Raw genomic sequence first — 11269 nt, 5'->3', positions numbered from 1 at the left:
TCTTCCCAAATAGGTGTGTGTCAGTGTAGTGCTTCTTCCCAAATAGATGGGTGTCAGTGTAGTGCTTCTTCCCAAATAAGTGTGTGTCAGTGTAGTGCTTCTTCCCAAATAAGTGTGTGTCAGTGTAGTCCTTCTTCCCAAATAAGTGTGGTTCAGTGTAGTGCTTTGTCCCAAATAAGTGTGTGTCAGTGTAGTGCTTCTTCCCAAATAAGTCTGTGTCAGTGTATTGCTTCTTCCGAAATATGTGTGTGTCAGTGTATTGCTTCTTCCCAAATAGGTGTGTGTCAGTGTAGTTTCTTCTTCCCAAATAAGTGTGTGTCAGTGTAGTCCTTCTTCCCAAATAAGTGTGTGCAAGTGCAGTGATTCATCAGAGTGCGACGTCGAGTTGTACGTCGTCTATGATTTTCAGTGATAATCAGGACAACATCATAACAGCGCAAGAAGAACAAAATTCCTATGTACTTTTATGAAATGTATTGTGTATTTCGTATATTTCCGAAAATTCTTAAATATTGTGCTGCAATGGACTTCCGTGGGACAGCCAGCCATTTGCTTGGAAACGTGAGCTAAACCTTTGTAACTATTTTTATAGATTTCTGTTAAAGTTAAACAGATTGTATCCGCATGATATCTGCTAAACATTTTGTATCTGCTTGATAAATGTTAAAAAATCTAATGTTTATCTGTCTTTATGAGTATGCTTGAAGTGCTTTCTATGATATGTTTTGCTGATATGTATACCAGTGTGATATTGTGAAAGAACTTTGGTAGTTAAAATTTAGCAGAGCATGGCAATCGAAACTCAAAGATTATACAACTACTAATAATCGTGAGCTAATAAAACTCTTTCAGTTGGTGCGAATGTAATAAGATTTCATAAACCAGTAGATTTTGCGTTTAAACACTTATGTCAAACTACTAAAATTTTATTTGAAGAGAAATAGATTATTTAAGGTAGCTGGCAGAAAATAAAATTACCTAAGTACGCTTTTGTAATGCTACTATTTTGTTTGAACGAAAAAAACTCATTTTTGAAAAGAAATAACCCCTTATTTGCAGATAAGAGCGTATTTTATTTTATTTCCAAGTTTGCTATTTCACATACGTGAAGTAATTGTATCAGCGCTGCAGTACGTAAGGTAGGTTCCCGCGCGAGCTAGCAAAGACGCTTTGAGAGCCAGTGGAATGAGGTGCCGATAAAGAAATTGCTCGTGACGTCAGCGAAGAGATACGCAGAGAAAGTACATTCATTATGGCTCGAATCAAATAATTGTTATTAATAAACATTTGCTAACAAACGTTTCCTATGTTTTATGGTGGTTCTTCAATAAGCGCACCTTAGTCGCATCCTGTGCAATAATTATTTGCACAAAAAAGAACTTGTTCCCGCTTCAATATGTAAAACATAAGCAGCAGTAGTGCACGTTCAGAAACCGACCGTGGTGCTACGGCCCTGCAAGGGTACATAAAACTATGAGAGCATCTGCACACAACAGGTAAGGAGAATTCGTACCCTTTGGCTCACTGCGTCACTGGCTTAATTATCGCAAAGAGCCCGAGTGGAGAAGCGTGGCCTGTTATCCTGTGTGCGATCCCCCCCCCTCTGTACATCACCACCTACGAACTCACCGGCTACACTGAGACATTTCAGGAGGTTTAGTACGAGTGTGTGTGTGTGGGGGGGGGGGGGGGGGGGGGTTGCAGGCTGTGAGCTTGAACTAAATAGCGGTACTTTATGATTGTAGCTGTGTATGGGTCCCCACAGCGAAATTTTCAGCTATTTCTGAAAAACATTGATTCTTTGTTATGCTATCTGTCAGACAGAGGGAAGCAAATTATTATTTATGGGATTTCGACGTTGATTTTCTGAAAGAGTTTGACAGAAAGCGTGACAATTGGTTCTTTCAGTTTCATATCAGATTTTCCTACTCGGGTAAAGCAGCACATTGATAGATAATATTTTTATAGACCAACATAAATTTAATCAAATAAAAACTTTCATTGCTAAGATCAACCTTTTTGATCTCGATGCACAGTTACACTCTGTTCATCATAAGAATAAATTTGATGTAAACATTACGCCACGTATTCTTCGCCGCGTGGGATTAGCCGAGCGGTCTAACGCGCTGCAGTTATGGACAAAATACATTTCAGTTCTGGAACTGTCGCCTGCTACGTTGATAACGAGTCGATCAACAACAGAATCCACGAAGCCACACAGGCGCAGCATTTTCTCCTGTTCTTTTATGACGTGTCACTCGATATCCCGCGAACGTTCGGCAGAGACATGAAAAAGCTGCGTGCGTTAGATCCAATACGTCTGTCAGCATAACAGTCCTGTCATTTCTCGGTCCAAATCCCGCACCTTGGCTCCAGATCAGTCCTGTTGGGTTCATAATGTAATAGTAAAATGGCAAATGTAAAAACGCAGCAGATGTACGGTGTGCTTGATGCTGTGAAAACTATTGTTTTTCATGTTTCTACGAGACATCTGTGGTATAAAACAATGGACATACTCCAAATAAAGAGTATTTACTTTTTCATTTTTGCCTAAAAAATTAAATTGTTATGTTTTCTTAATCTAAGCAACCCTTGTTAACAGTCTTTCATAAAATATCGATGACTGGGAATTTATATTTCAAATTAAAACAGGAATTCCCCGTGCAATACGCAATTAAAAACAAGAAGACGTGCATTATTAATAAAAAATGATGATGAATTTTACAATTACGAGATGTAGGTAATTCAAATTGAACGAGAGAAAAAACCGACTCATACAAGACTTGAACCAGCGAACCATGTGCTGCAATAAGTCAACACTCTATTGCCCCACCGATTCCAATGTATCTTAACTTGTCTTTGCGTTGCAACTGTATCTAGCACAGTTCCTTGGAAAACTGTAAATTTATCTCAAACATTAAGGACAACCTATTTCTCGGCACTTTTTAACCGCCTTCCACACGTGTGGGGCGACACGCGCGTTTCACTACGGAGCAGGAAGCACCCTGAGCCAGTGTCACGCTGTGTGTTAACAGCGCCGCAGTTCGAGCACAGCAGCGCAGAGACTGTGTGTGACTAAACACGATTTTTGAAACAAAATCTACCTAACGTAATTAAGTAATATTTAATATATCTAGTACATAAGTAAGACGTACTTCCAAGAGCGTAACACCACCAGTGCACGCGTGCTACGGCTTCTGACCAATCATCGCCTTTATGTTTGTTTACATCAGGCTTATTCTTATGATGGACTATATTGTATTGAGCTCTGTCATATACTGTAACTAAAGCGCAGCAGTCCTCGAGAACAGTGTTTTCAATTAATGGTTTAACAATTGGAAATATTAAGGAAAGCTTGCAACAGTTCAACTATTTATGGAAGTATTTCTCTGTTTATTAGATGAATAATCGAAAACCACAATATCCGCAGCTAAAGTAAGTACAATAATAAACGGAAAGATGATCTTCTACATTATTGAAAGATTTTCCGAAAACAAAACGTTTCCGGAAAGTGATGTTCGTTATTTAATCAAACGTGTATCTCATACATCAGATTGTCTCTTTTTTTCAAGCTCTTACTCTCATCGTCGAAAATAGTAATTCACATGTCAGCTCTTCTGAGGAAATTGGCGCACGTATCACTGTAATTGTTGACACGTAGTCTTGTGGTGGTGGTAGTGGTCGGAGACGCACGTCGGAAAATCTCCTCCTTTCTCTACTGGACAGTGGGTAAGATACTTCAACCAGCTGACGGCATTTTTCTCCTAGTCACGGTAAAGTTCTTCATCCGGTTACAAAGGGCGCGTTGGCGTTATTATATACGACGGTTTCCTCTTGATCGATGCTAATTTTTTTCTGAATGGCAACTGTATGTTATTTGTAGTTCCGCAGCCAAACTGATCTTCACCTGTGTCAGTCAGGTTGCAAATGGTACAAAAGGGGAATCCACCTGATGAGTTGAATATGGTCTGGAGTTCGTTGGAAATTTTCTGTTAACAAAGTAGTACCACAATGCCCGCACTTTTTGGTTGGTAATGCGTATGGTAGATGTTCCTCCGAATATTATCCCAAAAGTAACCGATGTATTTTTGTTCTATGATGTTCTTGTTCCGGAATTTCATTAAGTTTTGATAGACTTTCTTGACTTTGATGAAATCTTTCACGAGTGTTGCCTTTCTAATGCAGCTATATTCTGCGAAGAAATGTTTTAGGTGGTGAACGTCTATTGGAGGCGCCACCCCCCTCCCCCCCCCCTCCCTCTCCCTCGGCTGGCTGGCACTATTTCATGTGTCAGAAATGCTGTAACTCTATTAGCTGACCGCTTCTACAACTTGTGTGTTTTACAGACGTACAATACTTGTGCTTTATTGTACGTGTCCGTAAGATTCAGTCCACCGTTGTCAGTCGGTAAAGTCAACGTCTGGTATTTAACTTTGATGATATTGCTGCTGTAGACAAAGAGGCCGAAGGCAGCCAAAATACTGTTCACCATTTCTCTCGGTATTGGCAGGCCTTGCGCCACGTAATTTATTTTAGAGTATAAATACATGTTAACGAGGGCCACTCGTTACGTTTCATCGAGAGTGCGGAGATTGTGCAGACGTATACAGGCACGCATGGTGGTGAGGGTTCTGCTGTAGTTGGCTGCGATTGTCTGCCGGATATTCCTGGTATATTCCACCCCAAGACATGCCGTAGTGACAGTTCCTTTCATTGGTCCTTGAATGGGAACTTCCAGTACTCATTAAGCCAGACTTATTTCTGTTCAGTTCCGCACCAGATAATAGTTCATATTGGTTTGTTATGTCAAGTGCTTTCTCTACATCGTCGTCGTCTTTAACAATAAATACTACGTCTTCGCCATACGCCCTGCAGACAATCCTACGGCCGCGTACAATGAGTCCTCGGAGTAATGGTTCGGCGCATATTGCAAAGAGTGACATAGACATCGGGTACCCTTGTCGCACCGAGCTTTGCATCGCAGCGGGCCTGCTAGATTGACCGTTCACCATAACTGTGCATTTGGAATTCTGGAGGAAATTTTTAATAATGTAGAGAAAACATTGCGGAAAGTTCATGGCAAGCGTGGTGTGGAAAAAATAAGCATAATTGACTCTATGTAACGCTTTTTGAAAGTCCAACGATATGATGGCGCACTTTAGAGGCTGCAGCAGTTGAAATGATATCTCTGTAGTCGCACAGTGAGTTGTAGACGGATCTGTCTTTTCCCCGCCGGCCGGGGTAGCCGAGCGGTTCTAGGCGCTACAGTCTGGAATCGCGCGACCGCTACGGTCACAGGTTCGAAGCCTGCCTCGGGCATGGATGTGTGTGATGTCCTTAGGTTAGTTAGGTTTAAGTAGTTCTAAGTTCTAGGGGACTGATGACCAGAGCCATTTGAACCTTTTTTTTTTTTGTCTTTACCCACGCTCGGCTGATATAGTCCAGGTACTGTGTTCAGTACTGATATTAATCTTTCATTTATGATGCCGCCAAACATTTTATAGTCAGATTTAAGGACAATGATAGGTCTTTTAATTTGTCACCGACTTTCCTGCAGGATGTTTCGGGATTAGATCCAGTGTTCCTTCAAGGAAGTCATTTGGGACGCCATTGGCGGGATTCATGAGTTCGTCACAGATACACGTTAATTTAGGAATCAGCTGCCTGCTGAACGTTTGATAAAACTGCGCCGGAATGCCGTCAGGCCGAGGAGATTTGTTTTTTCGGGCTTCGTGTTATAGCGCCTGCGACTTATTCTTGTGTAATTTCAGTTGGGTTGTTTGCTTCTACCGGGTCCAGCCTGCGTGTTAATCCTGTCGTGACTTCATTTTCCGCCGTGATATCCGTTGTCGTATTGCCTAGCGACTCTGGGAAGTATTTGTGAGTTTCGTTCTTGATGTCACTTCACAGTGTCAGTAAGCTGCTGTCAGAAGATCTTAGTTCGGTTATTATTTTCCTGCGTTGCCCCTTTCTCTCATTTATCAGATGATACATAGATGCTTGTTCTCCTTACACGGCATCGTTAAATCTTGCTCTTACTTGATGACCTTCGAGCTGTTTCCGTTTCAGCCCGAGAAGATTAGCTTGAATTCGTTTTATTTCCACATAGTTAGCAATTACTGACACGTCAGATGTCGAAGAACTTGGAAGTAATATTCTACCGCCCGTTTTTACTACACGTTCTTCTCGCGGGACTAATTCATCAGCGATTTTCTTATCGCAGGTCTGACACATTTCGTCCACCACCTCAGTGCCGACGTATAGGAAGCGAAATGTTTCTTGCACGCTTGCCGTACGGTATTGAAGATTTCACGGCATTCAAGGTCTTTCAGGGGTTCCACGTTCAACTTAACACATACCTCGTCCCCTGTACGTGTCTTGCCGTTTTATGTTCGTGGTACATATGTATGCAGCGTGATTCGAAAAGATAGTGGGCCATAACTGCGTTTGTAGGACGCTTCTTACACAGATCCTGTCAGTGCGACAGGCGTAATGACTCGCGACGTAAGTAAGACCGGCTGTGCACCGAACTTGAGCTCACAGGTGTCGACCAAGCGGACTTTTTAAATGACAGCTTCGAGTTCTGCACAATTATTAAAATGGAGCGTTTGGTCTTTTGGAGACAGCACACAATTATAGTCACCTCCAAAAATTATATGCTAGTATCGGCCACCAAAACGAAGGACGTTGTCATATTTATAAAATTCAGCTCTTCGCCTCCTGTTTCCGGTGACAGGTGGTGCATAGGTATTTATAAAACGCGTATTGTGAGTGGTGGCTGCTAAGCCGTGGCGTTTGCAGTTTCTCGACATCTTTGACGAGGATTCCTTCTTTGGTGAGTGTCTCCGTTTCGAGGTCGCGGTCGTTCCCTGGATATGCGACTGCGTTATAATCTGTTATTGCACCCAGTCTAATATCTGTTACTTCTCGTAACATAATAACATCGATTTCGGCGGAGTAGAGGATATCTTGCAAGTTGTTAAGGTTTAATTCGCAAAGGATCTTGTTTATACTCAACGTTCCGATTCTATAGGCGTGGTAAGGAACTCGTGTCAATTAAGGACACACGTCATCATGGCCCATCGCCGACGAAGGTGAAAGCTCTTCACGTAGTGGACACGACGATGTCTCGTACCTCAATTCCTCGTCTTTCTGCTCTGAAACCATGTCTCTCCATAGATTTGACACTTTATTCATTTCCTCGTCTACAGGAAATTCAACAATTTTTTTTTAATCACTGCGTTGAGACAACTCTTTCTCCGGCCCACGTTGAGATCGAGTCCCGTTCTTCGATTCCTTACTCGTAGACCGGTTCGTTTCGTCATCCTGCTGGGTTTACGTTTCCACTTTTCGAAATTCGTCTTTGCCCGGTGTGTTTGGAGTCTGTGGGTCCACATCTGGATTTACAGATGTCGTACCACCGATTTTGCGACATAAGTGTTGCGCCTTTTCACGCTACCCTCCGTTATTCGTGCTTCTCGGGAGAGGGTCCGGATTTCTGACGCTCCTCATTCTTGGAGACAGTGCTGGGATCTTGCACAGCAGCTTGGTCCTCGTCTCGCCGCGTGTCTTGTGCAGAATTTCCGTCACTCGAGGAAAAACGTCCTCCTTCTGTGGCGGGCGCCTTTTCAGGCGACGGGACGACAGCCTGTGCTTCAGCAGTGCCAGTGTTTACTGACAAGCTTTGGTCATCGTCTTTTCTGTCGCCACTCCTCACCACGGCGAAGCTACAGTCAGATGTAGCAGCGAGGCCACGGCTGGCCGCAGCACACGTCGCACGTCACACGTCACATGTGGCTGGTGAGGTCGTCAGCGCCACGGCAGTGACTGCTCCCCCCTCCGCTGTATACATTCGGACGTCCAGTCTGTCCACAGCCAGCGCAAGTACGCGGGTGTCCATCTTACGTGTAGCCGCGTGTATAAACTCACGATGGGATGCGCTTCTCAACACCGGTTTTTATTTACCTGACACCATTTAAAACGGTAAACGTTTGGAAGGTGGTCCACTTCTCCGCAAAATTACTAACGATCTTCTCCTATGTTTTGAGGACGCAATTAATCTGTTGCGCAGTTTTTTCAAAGGGAAGTTCAAAGACGCGGACCGTTGTAATCCAGAAACCAGCGTCATCAGCTTTGACATCAACGTTTCCACCATAGTGATTAAATTTAAGTGACCCACCACATCCTTCATTGACTTTGTCACAGCATTGAGCATTCACCAGTTTTACAGAAACTGTCCTACTCGCAATCGATAAGTGGATCCCAATTACATCAGTGAAACTGAGCTTTACTACATAGCGCAAGAACTGTTCTGCTTCGAAAACTGTAGGTCGTGCAAAGCGTTCATCAAGCACGAACTTCAAAGTGTCTTTGCCAAACGGTTGCGTCATACTTATGTTCGATTCATTTACAAATCTGCAACAGCGTCCAACTCAGCACTCAGTTGTCAGCACGCAGCGAGGACGTAAACAGCGCGCGTTCGCACCGCTCGCCCGCCGAAGCACGGCGCTAGTGCAGTAAACCTGATGCTAGTTTAAAACTGAACCTATTTCGTGATACCTTTGTCAGTATATTTCCAAACAGTTTCCCTAATAAGACAGTGAAACGTAATTGTGAGAAACCATCTTGTACACAGAAAAGGAAAATGTATCTTATAGGTGAAACGAGTAATGATGGAGAAACAGTAAAACATTTTAAAAACTACTTCACTGTGTTACAAAAAAGCATTAAAAAGTCCAGAAATAAGTGCATCATGTCTCTCATAATAAGATTAAAACAATTTGGAACATTGTTAAAAGGGAAACAAGGCAACCCGAGAGCACAGGAATAGTGTATTTCTGTTGTTCTTGTGTTCTTCCGCCCGAAGGTTATTTTGATGCAGCTCTCCCTGCTTCTCTATACTGTGCAAGCCTCTTTATCTCCGAATAACTACTGCAACCTACATCCTTCTGAATCTCCTTAGTGTATTCAACTCCTCGTCTCCCTCTACGATTTTTACCCTCCACGCTTCCCTCCAATACTAAATTCCCTCAGAACGTTCCCTACCAATCGATCCCTTCTTTTAGTCAACTTATGCCATAAGTTCCTCTTCTTCCCAGTTCTATTCACTACCTCCTCATTACTTACGTGAAGTATCTACACTCCTGGAAATTGAAATAAGAACACCGTGAATTCATTGTCCCAGGAAGGGGAAACTTTATTGACACATTCCTGGGGTCAGATACATCACATGATCACACTGACAGAACCACAGGCACATAGACACAGGCAATAGAGCATGCACAATGTCGGCACTAGTACAGTGTATATCCACCTTTCGCAGCAATGCAGGCTGCTATTCTCCCAAGGAGACGATCGTAGAGATGCTGGATGTAGTCCTGTGGAACGGCTTGCCATGCCATTTCCACCTGGCGCCTCAGTTGGACCAGCGTTCGTGCTAGACGTGCAGACCGCGTGACACGACGCTTCATCCAGTCCCAAACATGCTCAATGGGGGACAGATCCGGAGATCTTGCTGGCCAGGGTAGTTGACTTACACCTTCTAGAGCACGTTGGGTGGCACGGGATACATGCGGACGTGCATTGTCCTGTTGGAACAGCAAGTTCCCTTGCCGGTCTAGGAATGGTAGAACGATGGGTTCGATGACGGTTTGGATGTACCGTGCACTATTTAGTGTCCCCTCGACGATCACCAGAGGTGTACGGCCAGTGTAGGAGATCGCTCCCCACACCATGATGCCGGGTGTTGGCCCTGTGTGCCTCGGTCGTATGCAGTCCTGATTGTGGCGCTCACCTGCACGGCGCCAAACACGCATACGACCATCATTGGCACCAAGGTAGAAGCGACTCTCATCGCTGAAGACGACACGTCTCGATTCGTCCCTCCATTCACGCCTGTCACGACACCAATGGAGGCGGGCTGCACGATGTTGGGGCGTGAGTGGAAGACGGCCTAACGGTGTGCGGGACCGTAGCCCAGCTTCATGGAGACGGTTGCGAATGGTCCTCGCCGATACCCCAAGAGCAACAGTGTCCCTAATTTGCTGGGAAGTGGCGGTGCGGTCCCCTACGGCACTGCGTAGGATCCTACGGTCTTGGCGTGCATCCGTGCGTCGCTGCGGTCCGGCACGTGCACCTTCCGCAGACCACTGGCGACAACATCGATGTACTGTGGAGACCTCACGCCCCACGTGTTGAGCAATTCACCCGGCCTCCCGCCTGCCCACTATACGCCCTCGCTCAAAGTCCGTCAACTGCACATACGGTTCACGTCCACGCTGTCGCGGCATGCTACCAGTGTTAAAGACTGCGATGGAGCTCCGTATGCCACGGCAAACTGGCTGACACTGACGGCGGCGGTGCACAAATGCTGCGCAGCTAGCGCCATTCGACGGCCAACACCGCGGTTTCTGGTGTGTCTGCTGTGCCGTGCGTGTGATCATTGCTTGTACAGCCCTCTCGCAGTGTCCGGAGCAAGTATCGTGGGTCTGACACACCGGTGTCAATGTGTTCTTTTTTCCATTTCCTGGAGTGTATCTAATCGTCAGCATCCTTCTGTAGCACCACATTACAAAAGCTTCTACTCCTTGTCCAAACTATTTATCGTCCATTTTTCACTGCCATACATGGCTACATGCCATACAAATACTTTCAGAAATGACTTTCTGACACTTAAATCTATACTCGATGTTAACAAATTTCTCTTCTTCAGAAACGCTTTCTTAGCCATTGCCAATCTTAATTTATATCCTCTGTACTTCGACCAGCATCAGTTATTTTGCTTCCCAAATAGCAAAACTCCTTTACTGCTTTAAGTGTCTCATTTCCTAATCTAATTCCCTCAGCATCACCTGATTTAATTCGACTACATTCCATTATCCTCGTTTTCCTTTTGTTGATGTTCATCTCATATCCTCCTTTCAAGACACTGTCCATTCCGTTCAACTGCTCTTCCAAGTTTTTGTCGCCTCAGACAGAATTACTATGTCGTCGGCAAACCTCAAAGTTTTTATTTCTTCTCCATGGATTTTAATACCTCCTCCGAATTCTTCTTTTGTTTCCTGCACTGCTTGCTCAATATACATACTGAAGAACATCGGGGACAGGCTGCAACCCTGTCTCACTCCCTTCCCAACCACAGCTCCCCTTTCATGCCTCTTGACTCTTATAGCTGCCATCTGGTTTCTGTACAAATTGTATTTGACCCCGGCCACCTTCAGAATTTGAAAGAGAGTATTCCAGTCAATATTGTCAAAAGCTTTCTCTAAGT

Source organism: Schistocerca gregaria, chromosome 3, assembly GCF_023897955.1.
Source record: "Schistocerca gregaria isolate iqSchGreg1 chromosome 3, iqSchGreg1.2, whole genome shotgun sequence".
In the NCBI taxonomy this organism is placed as follows: Eukaryota; Metazoa; Arthropoda; class Insecta; order Orthoptera; family Acrididae; genus Schistocerca; species Schistocerca gregaria.
The sequence above is the reverse complement of the archived record's forward strand: the minus strand, read 5'-3'. Positions refer to the sequence as shown.